The sequence below is a fragment of the Dermacentor variabilis genome, unplaced genomic scaffold (genome assembly GCF_050947875.1).
Source record: "Dermacentor variabilis isolate Ectoservices unplaced genomic scaffold, ASM5094787v1 scaffold_16, whole genome shotgun sequence".
NCBI classification, from domain to species: domain Eukaryota; kingdom Metazoa; phylum Arthropoda; class Arachnida; order Ixodida; family Ixodidae; genus Dermacentor; species Dermacentor variabilis.
This window is the reverse complement of record NW_027460324.1, coordinates 11,084,901-11,097,414: the sequence shown is the minus strand read 5'-3', so window position 1 is coordinate 11,097,414 and position 12,514 is coordinate 11,084,901.

Below are 12,514 nucleotides of genomic sequence, written 5' to 3'. Positions count from 1 at the left end.
TTATTGGTGAGCAACAGAACAGCATCCCCGGTACACTAATTACTGATGGTGTTGAATACAGTAAAGATACTTTGTCGGATAAATTCAATTCCCTTTTTTTATCTTGAGGCGCATATTCATTCATCTTCAAGCACTCAGCTTGATGCACCGAAATATATATCCTCTTGCATTACGAATTACATATTTATGTCTCCTTGCAGTGTATTAGAAATAAACACTTTTCTTAAGAAACTAAATAAAAATACTGCTGCCAGTAATGACGACATTAAAGCTACTCTAAATTATTTTCTTTGCTAACCTTTTATCAGCACTTTTGCAACATATTTGCAACAGAGCATTATCAACACTTACAGTACACATTATCAGCACTTTTCCAGTTAATATGAAAACAGCTAGGGCTGCGGTCTTGCACAAAGGTGGTCCTTTCAATAACCGATTATCGACCGATTTCAGTGTCACCATTATTCTCAAAGGTTTTAGAGCACATAATAAAAACAAGACTTACCAAGTTTCTTGATTAACATGAATTGCTTATCAAGGAACAATTCGACTTTCGCGAAAAATAATCTACAGAAACAGCTTTACTTGGTATCAAAGAAACATTAGCTAAGAATATTTATAGCAAGGTGTTCACCCTAGGAATATCTTTAGGCTTCCGAAAAGCACTTGACTCGGTTAAGCATGACATACTGTTTGAAAAATTAGCACATTACGACATTCGAGGGGGAGCTCTACAATTATTACGCAGTAAATTAACAGACAGGCTGCAGTATACGTTTCTTCACGGGTATAAATCTCAGCTACAGCCTTTGAAATTCGGCATACCACAAGGTTCTATACTCGGTCCACTATTTTTTATTATCTACATAAATGATATCGTGCCGCTACCACAAACTTCCTCTATAGTTTTGTATGCGGATGATACCAGCTTGTTTTTCTCTGGCAGCCGTTTAAGAGATTTAGAAATGGCGGCGAACGATTGGTTGATCTCGCTTTCATACTGGCTTGAGTGTAACCAGCTAGAATTAAACGTTCGTAAAACTAAGTATATTTTATTCAGGGGCAGAAATAAGCGCGAAGATTACAGCATTTCTGTTCGATTTAAAGATACTGACATCGAGCGTGTCCCATTGTTTAAATTCTTAGGTGTACTTTTTCATGAAAACCTCCAGTTGGACTCCGCAAATCAACAAAGTACATGCCAGTATGTCTAGATCAATCTCTGTCTTATATAAATTTAGGTCTCTGGTACCGAACTGGCTAAAGCTCCAGTTATATTATTCACTACTTCATTCTCATCTCCATTACTGTCTCTTAATCTTGGTTACGACTTCAGGAACGAACCCTGAAAGGTTAAAAATGGTAAAAAAGAGAGCTGCTCACTGCATAGAAAATCTGGAACCAACTGAACACACTGCGTCATTTTTTAACAAGCTTAAATTGCTTACTGTTAACCAACTTTACAACCTAAGCTCGCCTTGTATATTCGCAAGGAAATGAATTGAGTAGTTATATGGCTCAGTGCTACCCTACTAATGTTCCCTATTATCTCCGAAACGAGCGATTTAGAATATCGTTATTCAGAACCATTTGTGGTAATCAAATATTGTTCTACCTGATGCCTAACCTTCTCCGCAAGAACAGTTATATCCACGAACTTATTGAAAAATGTACTTCTACCCCAAGTTTCAAGAAAAATGTTATAATGTACTTACTATCTGGTACTGTGTCCTAAATATGTTCTTGAGTAAAAAAAAGCATTTTTATTGTTCTATAACGTCTGTGCTCTGCTGCATTTTCTAACAGTTATACATTGCTAGGAATGGTTATGTTACATTTTGTATAACGCTTGCACAAATTTTGTACTCTTTAATATGTTGCCATTTATGTGCGCGTTTGTTATTGTTACGGGTTTTTGCTGTTGCATTATTGTGTGATTCTGTTACTCAATTTAAGATGCCTAATCGGGATGTTACTTCTGTTCATGATAACTTTTGTGGCGCTTTTATGTAGAAAGCCATTGTTTTGCTTTTATTGTTCTGACTGCTTCTGAGCAAATGTATGGGTAGAGGGACCTTAGTCAGGCAGAGTTCATCTGCCTTTAGTTCTTTCAACCCAGGCAATGTATGTATGAATAAACAAGCTGAAACTGAAACCTGGCCTCCTTCGTTTAATTGAGTGTGCTACAGATGTTGCTTATCTATTATCTTGTACACATCTATTTTCTATGTTTTGTTCTTCAAAATCTACGTTTTACGGCTACCTATGACTGTAAGAGATCCGGCCGTATCAATCTGTACCCTGCTTTCTTTCCCACCATTACTCTAAACGTCTCTTGCTTATCTCGACTGCTGACTGGTTGACGCTTCCGTCTACTTTAGACCCAAGCGCTTCTGTAGGTTACCTATGGTTACTTATCTAAGTGAATCTTTTTGGATTCCATTAGGATCTGCTGAGCGGTCTCCGGATTTTAGCTGAAGCATACACATGCCTTATGTAGTTCGAAATATTTACTCCGATACGTTCTTGTCCTTAGGCAAACGGCTCGAACCTCAAATAGCAAGGCGCTACCCTTTGTGTTATCGCACAGATTTTGCCTTCTAATTACTTTCTTTTCATTCTTGTAAATTTCCATGGTTCGTTTTGTTTCCATTCTTTGCATCCAATTAACTCTCTCTGTTCCTCTGACTTTTTGTCTCATAATTCCTGGTTGTATATTTACAGTTTCAATTACCGTGTACTTTGTTGCCGACTTTCTTCGCCTCTTCCTGTATTCTCTGCATTCTGAGGATGGATGGATGGGTGGATGGATGGATGGATGGATGGATAAATGAATGGATGGATGGATGGATGGATGGATGGATGGATGGATGGATGGATGGATTGACGGATGGATGCTGTGAGCGTACACTTTGGAACGGGGTGGTGAGTTGCACCGCCAAGCTCTTGTTATGATATTGCCTAATGTCCTACCTATGTTAAAGAAGCAAAAAAAACGAGAAGTAAAGAAAACCCACGATTATTTCCCATAATATGACTTTCTAAGCCCCTACTGTAAAGTTTGTTTTTGTACGACTCCGTTGTTGGAAGTTTCCATACTTCCACCAATCTTCCAGTTCCCTCTTAGCAATCTCTATTGCCCACCTGTTTACTCTTCCCATGCTCTCGCTGAACCCAGGGGCTTCAAGCTGGCCAGTGGTCCCTGATTGAACCACTTGCAGATGTCTTCACATTGTAATAAAATATTCTGCGTCGTTTCCCTAGCTTTACCACACAAAGCACATGCTTCTTCTTCCTTGTTATACGTCGCTTTATAAGTGCGCGTTCTAAGGCATCGAGATCTCGCTTCTGAAAGTGAAGAGCTTATCATTGAGTTATCATAAATTGTTTCTTTCCTGATTTCGCTTTTGCGTCTTTACTAACCAGACATTCATAGCACGTTTCTTTTCCACTGCCGCCACTCATGAGATTATCTCAGCCTCTCCGACTTTCCGCTTGACGTTTTTTGTTGCCATGTTGTTCACCATACAGGTCGCACACTTGCTTGTAAGCTTCCTAGTAAGCTTCCTAGTTCTTTTCCTTCAGTGTGAATCAATGCTTTTCCTGTACAAATACTGAACACTCTCTGTATTCCTTAGTCGTTCTTCGTAATCAATTTTACACGGAGTTTTCCTAACTCCAAACTTGTCCAGCCAATATCACTCTGCACAGCTTCATTTGTAGTCTTTCAGTGAGTACCCAATTCGAGACGTCCCACTGACCTTTCGTTGCCGTCAAGTCCTGATTGTATCCCTGATTTAAAGCAAGCAACCGCATTTCGAAAATTAAGTCCTGGAACCATTACACCTCGTCACATATCCCGGAGCACCTTGTACCTATTGTATCGCCATAGCGCTCTGATGAGGATGGATGGATGGATGGATGGATGGATGGATGGATGGATGGATGGATGGATGGATGGATGGATGGACGGATGGACGGATGGACGGACGGACGGACGGACGGATGTTATGAGCGTCCCCTTGGGAACGGGGCGGTGGGTTGCGCCACCAAGCTCTTGCTATCATACTGCCTAATGTCCTACCTAGGTTAAACAATAAAAAAAGAAAAAAAACACTATGAACTACCACTCCCAAATTTTGATCCCCTATTTCAAACTGTGCTTTTGTACGTCTCCGTTTTTTGTCGTTTCCCTATTTGTTTTCACAAATCCTCCAATCGCCTCTTACTAGGAGGGACGTGGCCGAACAGCGCCTCTACCGGCCGCCCTTGCAAATATGCGCGTTTCCTATGGGAGAGCGTCGTTTTCACGACTAACAAATCACAGAAGCAATCTTTTGAATGATCCCCGTGGAATTAGGCCCTACGCGCCTAGCCTGACATTTCATGCCAGCAGTACCATTACTTAAGGCCAAAAACCCGTTCCAAATTGCAGGCGAAGTTTGAAGTGTGGGAGTCTATGGACACGTTCAAAATTTGGAGGATTTATTGGCCAGTAAAAATTGATTTGCGATAAAGCTATTCCATCGAGTGGCATATACCCGGGCATTCATCAACTTCAATGACACAGCTTCCAGCTGGTTTCAGCAGCAGCTCTTGAAATGTCAGGAAAGTCGTTTCAAAATCGCAGTTTTCGTAACAAGGTGACGGAATTTCTTATGGTAGATATATAAACTTGCTTTTTGCCTGAAGCAGCGCATCGATCCGATAGCCGAGTGCTCTCACCGGCGACAGATAAAATCACTGATACGACGAGGGCGACTTAGCAGGTTCGAAGCCGGCTGTGCCTTGATTATTTGTTGTGGCCGGTTAGTGTGGTAGTCTGGCGCCAGACAACATAAAACAAAATGCAGCTTATTAAATTACGGTTGTTGTTTCGTTGCTTTCTATCTGCACCAACTTTCTAGCACAAAAATAGCAGGCTGGTTTCGTGGACATGTGCACCTACTTAGAAACTTCTTTTGCACTTTTCGTATGATGTATTTTAGACAATAAAGCCAGAAAATGTACTTTGAAAGTTATTTCTTCTTTAAAGCGAACATTTTTGAAGACATTGTAATGAAGCAGACGCACCCCTGCGTATGTGCCGCCTGAAGAGGAAGACGAAGGGCCGTGCCGTGATCGCGAGCGAGCCCCGTGCTACGGGCAGCCCTTGCAGTGCCTTGATTTATCTAGCGTTCCACACCGTTGTGAACGACAATAAACCTCGTCGCATTTGGTGGGGGTTGCTGAGGTCCTTCGCCTCGTCCTGCAGCTCCGCACTCGAACCCTGCCAACAAGATCGGCCAGCACAATGCCTGATCCCGCCACCTCGTTGCCTGCACCCCCGGCTGCCACAGTCATCTGCGCCGGCGTCCCTCGTCAATGCGAACCACCCATTTTCAGTGGGACCGCCGAACACGACGTGGAAGACTGGCTGTCATCGTACGAACGTGTAAGTGCCCCTAACAGATGGGATGACCAGTCTAAGCTGACCCACGTGCCTTTCTACCTAGCCAATGTAGCCAAACTGGTTTTTCAACCACGAATCAGACTTTACGAGCTGGTCCGCGTTTAAGACTCTGTTTGCTGAAGTGTTTGATCGCCCAGCTGTGCGTAAGCTACGCGCTGAACAGTGCACAGCCTGGAGCAGCAGCAGCCTGGAGAGACATTCCCCAGCTACATCGAAGATGTTCTCGATTTGTGCAAGCGGGTAAATGCCAGCATGTCAGAGGATGACAAGATTAAACATATCCTTAAGGGCATCGAGGACAGCGCATTCCAGATGTTTCTGGCCAAAAGCCCAACTAGCGTATCAGTCCTCATTAACCTCTGCCAGAGCTTTGACGAGCTGCGCCACCAACGTTCCATCACCCGCCAGAACATTCAGCACGCCGATTCCGTCTGGAGCATCGCGGTTTCTACCGAAATAACCAACTCGACCCTCTCGCAGCATATTAAAGATTTTATTCGTGAAGAGGTGGCCAGGCAGCTCTCGCTGCTCCCTCACAGCGACGCACCTACGGCAGCTTTGCCTCCAACGCTGCAGCAAGCCATCCGTACTCAGATATCTGAAGCGCTTCCTGCAGCTCCTACAACACCCCTACCCAATCCTGTGAGTGTGCCGCTGGCCCATACCACCTTTGCCACTCACCCTACGTCGCTGCCGCTCAGTTATGCAGCCGTGGTTGCGCGGCCACCTGCGCAGACAGCTTCCTTTTCGTCGCCCATGCATCCGGCTTCATTTCCAGTTGCCCGACCGTCACCACAGTTTTTGCGTCCCACCGAGACGTGGCGCACTCAAGACAACCGGCCTGTCTACTTCGCCTGCGGCATTGCTGGTCATGTAGCGCGCTTCTGTCGCCGCCGCGCCCCAACTGAGCGTACCAGCTTTGACACGCCCAGCTACGCGCCACAATACGCCGCCCCACCTCCATTTTCACCGCGACGTCTCGACACTGATCGCCAGTCAGAAACTCGGCACTCTCCTTCCCCTCATCGGCGTTCGATTTCGCCCCGGCGTCGTCGAGTTCCCACTGAAGAGGGAAACTGACTGCTGCAGTTCCTGAAGCAAGAACTGCAAATACATCGACGCTCTAAAGACCTCAATCTTCGCCGCAAAATGTTATTAGCGTTTTTGTAGAGGGATTACCCGCAGTCGCACTAGTCGATACCGGAGCAGCCGTTTTCGTCATTCACGAGAGCTTTTGCCGCAAGCTACGAAAAGTGACTACAGTTCGCTCTGGCCTGGTGCTCGCCACTGCCAGCGCGCAGAGAATTCACCCTTCAGCTGTATGCACGGCCCGTGTTGTCATCAACGACGTTCTGTACATTATCGAGTGTTTCGTGCTACCATCTTGCTCTCACGACCTCATCCTTCGTTGGGATTTCCTGTCACGTCATCATGCTGTCATTGACTGTTCGCTTGCAGAAGTGTCGCTTTTACCACTATGTGAATCACTGCCGACCAGCTCTCCTCACTTTGCCGACAAACTCACTGTTGATGCCGACACAACCATACCTCCTGAGTCGTCGATGGCTGTTGTCGTCTGATGCCACATCTGACGCCACTGTGGTGTTCACGCCGTCCGATGTGTTTGCTCAACGCAAGGGCATTGTTCTTCCGTTTTCCGTGCTTACCTGTAACATCTGGGTCAACTGTGCTGCTGGTCACCAACTACTACCAGTACCCGATCAGCCTACTGCGTGGAGAGACCGTAGAATACTTCCAGGCGGTCGACTACGTCGACGACCTCGATGTTCCTACCGACTCCCCCCCTCCTGTTGACGCCATCGCTTCGGTCTCCGATGGCGTTGTCAATAACCACCTTCAGTGGTTTTTGACAACGCCATCGACCCTGCTCTTTCCCCACCTCTACGCCGCCAACTTCTCGCTCTCCTTCACCAGTTTGTCAATTCCTTCGACTGTAATCAGACGTCACTGGGCCGTGCCACCGGTGTTTCTCACACCATCGAAACCGGTTCCCACTCCCGCTTGCGACAGCGCCCGTATCGTGTCTCCGCCGAAGAGCGCCTACTCATCACGGAGCAAGTGGACGACATGCTCAAACGTAGAGTCATCCATCCTTCTCAAAGTCCTTGGTCTACACCTGTCGTATTGGTGAGAAAAAAGATGGCTCCATTCGCATTTGTGTCGACTACAGACGCATAAACATGATAACGAGAAAAGACGTTTATCCACTGCCTCGAATCGATGACACTCTCGATTGTTTACAAGGAGCAGAATACTTCAGTTCTTTGGATCTGCGCTCCGGGTACTGGCAAGTTCCAATGGCCGAGCCTGATCGTCCGAAAACCTCATTTGTTACACCCGATGGCCTCTACGAGTTTAACGTCATGCCCTTCTGGTTGTGCAACGCGCCTGCTACTTTTGAGCGTATGATCGACACCATCCTTCGCGGCCACAAATGGTAGACCTGCTTATGTTACCTAGACGCCATCGTCGTTTTCTCAACCGATTTTCCGACACACCTCATTCGCCTGCATGACATTCTGACCTGTCTAGCATCTGCCGGCCTACAGCTTAACCTCAAGAAGTGCCGTTTTGCTGCAAGAAAACTAACCATATTGGGTCACGTTATCTCAAAAGACGGCGTCCTCCCGCACCTAGACAAGCTCCGCGCCGTTGCCTACTTCCCAAATGGCACGTCTATCAAAACCCTAAGAAGTTTTATTGGATTATGTTCCTATTTTCGTCGCTTCGTACGCAATTTCGCATCCATCATGGCACCTTTGACAAGTTTACTTCCCGCCAGTAACGGCACAGCAGTGTGGTCACCTGAATGTGATGCAGCGTTTCGGCAGTTACGCCACTTGTTGACCTCACCACCGATTCTTCCCCGTGCCATCCCCAGACCAACGGTCTGACCGAGCGCTTCAATCGCACACTTGGCGACATGTTGCGGATGTATATTTCATCCGACCACTACAACTGGGACACCGTACTTCCCTTTGTTACGTTCGCGTACAACACCGCCACGCAAGCGACCACCGGCTTTCCCCCCTTTTTCCTTGTGTATGGCCGTGAGTCTTCATGCCCTTTGGACACCATACTGCCGTACCAACCTGACGCTACAGACTATACTCCGCTTTCCGAAGTCGCCAAATATGCTGAAGATTGCTTCAGCTGGCACGTGCCCTGACTAGTGAAACTCAAGAACGTCAAAAGACAAGACATGACCGTGATCATCAACCACCGCACAACTTTGCTCCTGGTTCGCTTGTGTGGCTTTGGATACCAGCCCACCATTCCTGGCCTTTCTTCCAAACTCCTGGCCCGTTATCACGGTCCGTACCGTATCATCTAGGCCACTTCACCGGTAAACTACATCGTCGAGCCGCTCACCGTGTCACCAGACCTGCGTCGTCGCGCGCGCAAGACAGTACATGTCAACCGCCTGAAACCGTATTACGACCCGCTCATCTTTTCCGGGCCCTGAGTCGCTAGGATGGCTACGCTTCGCTCCCGGGGCATTGTAATGAAGCAGACGCGCCCCTGCGTATGTACCGTCTGAACAGGAAGACGAAGGGCCGTGCCGTGATCGCGAGCGAGCCCCGTGCTACGGACAGCCCTTGCAGTGCCTTTATTTATCTAGCGTTCCATACCGTTGTGAACGACAATAAACCTCGTCGCAACATTACTCAGAGATATTTTTACCTCTGCAGTGGTACCAAGGGTAAGGGGTTACTTTAAAGTAAAAGGATAAATTACTTGGTTTTACTTGTCAAAACCACTTTCTGACTATGAGGCACGCCATAGTGGAGCACTCCGGAAATTTCGACCACTTGGCGTACCTTAATGTGCACCTAAATCTAAGTACACGGGTGTTTTCACCCCATCGAAATGTGGCCGCCATGGCCGGGATTCAATCCGGCGATCTCGTGCTCAGCAGCCTAACACCATAGCCAAAGAGCAACTACGGCAAGTAAGGAGAAGGCGTGTAGTTGAGACTCTTGTGCTGCTTGAAACGTACCATAAAAAACGTTGGCGTCCATTGTGCGCCATCTAAACACACAGAAGTAGAAAACTAGCCAGCATACGCAGACAGAGTATTCCTACAAGGGAATATAACTGAAGCTATTTAACGGAAATAATTTGGATTCCATCAAAGCAGGATATTTGTATACCTAATCGGGGGTGCAAATGAAGGCTGTCCAAATTATTGCACAAGCTTGTTGGCTTTGTAAAAACTGGTTCCCGCAATCTTAAAAACATATCCTCAATATGCAGCGCACGTGTTTTATCATTCGAAGCATTCCCATATAGCTCCACGAAATTTCAGAAATACTCAAGGTCTTTGTATCTTTTTACCAAGACGCGCGTAGAGTATAGGAAATTTTATACGAAAAGAGACAAGGACGTGTTAGTGTAGCCTGTCGTGCAAAAAGAGAGAAGGATTACATGCGCAGGACCCTTTCTGAATTATGCATACAAAATTGTGCAAGAATACCTTGGCCTCTGCTATAATCACCAAAGATGCTGTAGCATTCAGCTGTTCACTTCTTAACTCACTCTATTCCTGAGTCAGGTCACAGCAACGTGATACAATTACTGAAGCACATTTTCCGTAACTCTGTGAAAATATTCTTCTACCGTAAATTTAACGCTTTTTAACAATTGAAGAAAGGGTAACAAGGAATTGCTAGAAATGTTCCCTTATTAGAATCGTTTACGACCCATATCGACTCGGTGATCTTATTATGATAGCGCCAGCGCCCACATCGCAGAATTTATTATTTTCTCCTCTGCCTTGAAATAAAACATAACAGTGTCGTTTGTTGTGCCTGAGTGGCAGCCTTTCACATTGTCCTATTAAGCCACACATTCCCGCTTCGTTCATGGTGTCGCGGAACATGTCGATTTCGCCCTTGAATTTCGCCTTTTCAGTTTCCCAGAAAGCTTAGAGAGGTTCACGAGACGAGCGGGCGGAGTTTACAAGTAGTCTTGACACTTCAGTAAAATTTCATAAGCAATATTATTATCGTTCACTGGTTTACATATTTATTATACCTCATTTGTGTTAACGATGCAATACATGATAGTTGGGTTGTTATATTTAATACATCATGTACGCGACGGCTGTCCGGAAAATTAGCCAGGTTCAAGCACTGTATAACATTGGCTGGAAGGCCGTTAATTAAAAAAAATTGTACGCATAATAAAAAAAATATACGTGCTCAGTGGAACAGTGGCCGTGAAAAGCTCACGCGGCCCAAAGCTTTCGAATAGCTCAATTTTCAACATGGATAGGTGTCACGACTCAGCATCGATGCGTTAGCTCCTCCTGAGTAGTGGCATGAGGGGGTGGAGTCTGGTGCCTGGCTGTCGCCAATTACCACCGTGAACGAGACAAAGGCCTGATGAAATCAAGCAAAGGCAGTAATTTAATGTGATTCCTCAGCAACAAAAGAAACTGGCGTTATTAAGTAGTGAATATGAATATGTTAGACGGAAACAGTAAAGTGACAATTCCGAAGAACAGGTGTAACCAAGTTAAACAATTACTATGTGCCATCGCAGCATGAACAATGAACATCAGTTCCAACTAGATTCCTCAACAGTAATCGAGAAAGCAAATATTTAGAGTCCACAGAATCAAAAGCGACATACAGTCAACCGGGCGCGCCGACAGTCCGTCCCAACCGATGCGGTCCGTAATTGACCCACGAAGCCGGCGCCTCGACGTCAGCGGCTGTCTTCCACGGCGCCTGGCGGTGTCCGGTGTCGGGGCGTGATGTCGGCAGCTTAGTTGCCTGGGAGTTGTTCGGCGTTTATTTATCGTCCCCGAAGCAGACTGGCGAAGTGTCGGATCGGCGCGTTCTTATAAACCTCTCGAGGCGCCGGGATTCACCTCTTGCCGTCTAGACATGGATCACACACGCGGACACTAGTTCTCGCCGTAGATCGGGCTCCACTGGCGGTCACCTTCACCGTCAGTCAATTTAATCACGCACAAAACACTAGCTGCGGACAAAGACGAATTCACGTAGGCCGGGCTTGCTTCCACCGTGGTTTAGACTCTGCTAGCGGTCACCCTCACTGGAAAGCAATTTAATAACACGCAAAACAACAGCCACTGCAGCACCCAGCTTCAGGTAGGCCGGGTGTGTAGCCACCGTGGTTTCGACCCTAGCAGTGGTCATCTTTTCCGGCGAACAAATTAATCACACACATTACAGCAGTCCCGAACACACATAACTCATCGTGCTCTGGATGTACCCAAGATCACGTTCTCCACCGTTTGCGAAACCGTGCGGGACGTACACTGTAAAAAAATTTGTTCAGTTTACGGTCAAAGTTGAAGGTAAAATGATGCCGGACACTTTTCCGTAAATGAAAAACGGTGTTTCCGTAGAACGGACAGGCGGTAAAAACTATTTCCGTTAAATGGAAAACGGTGAGCTCCGTAGTTGTGATCACAGAATTGACCGTATTTTGCAAATAAGAAAAACGGTGAGTTCCGTGAAACGTAAATCCTGTAAATTGAGCCCCGTACTTGTGATTACAGTACATGACCGTACATTGGTAATGAACGGGGACTTGAAAAGTGGACAGACCATGGTAAGGAAAGGTATGCACATAAAAGACACAAAAATAACGAAAAGAAAAATGGAAATACAATTCTTTTCATTCTTTTTGTGTCCATGTCTTCTATGCTTGCATTTCCATACCATGAATCCATAACAACTTGCTCAATTTTGTGTTGCTTCGTATTGACAAGTGCAAATGCTGTTTGCGATATTTCTATATTTTTTAAATGGTAATGCTCGCGTTCTCCAGCAAAATTGTTTCATTCATTGGAAAACGTTATTTTGGGCAATGAACCACCCATGTCGTATATGACAACGTGGATAACTTGCAACATAATTTAAAATATAGCTGGAAACTGGGAAGAAATCATAGCACACAGAAGATACACTACACAGAACGTGTTGTGTTTGCATGTTTCCTCCTAGTGTCATTGTTTTCTTCACCGCTTATTCTTCGTGTCAGTGTTGTCATGCTGCACTTAGG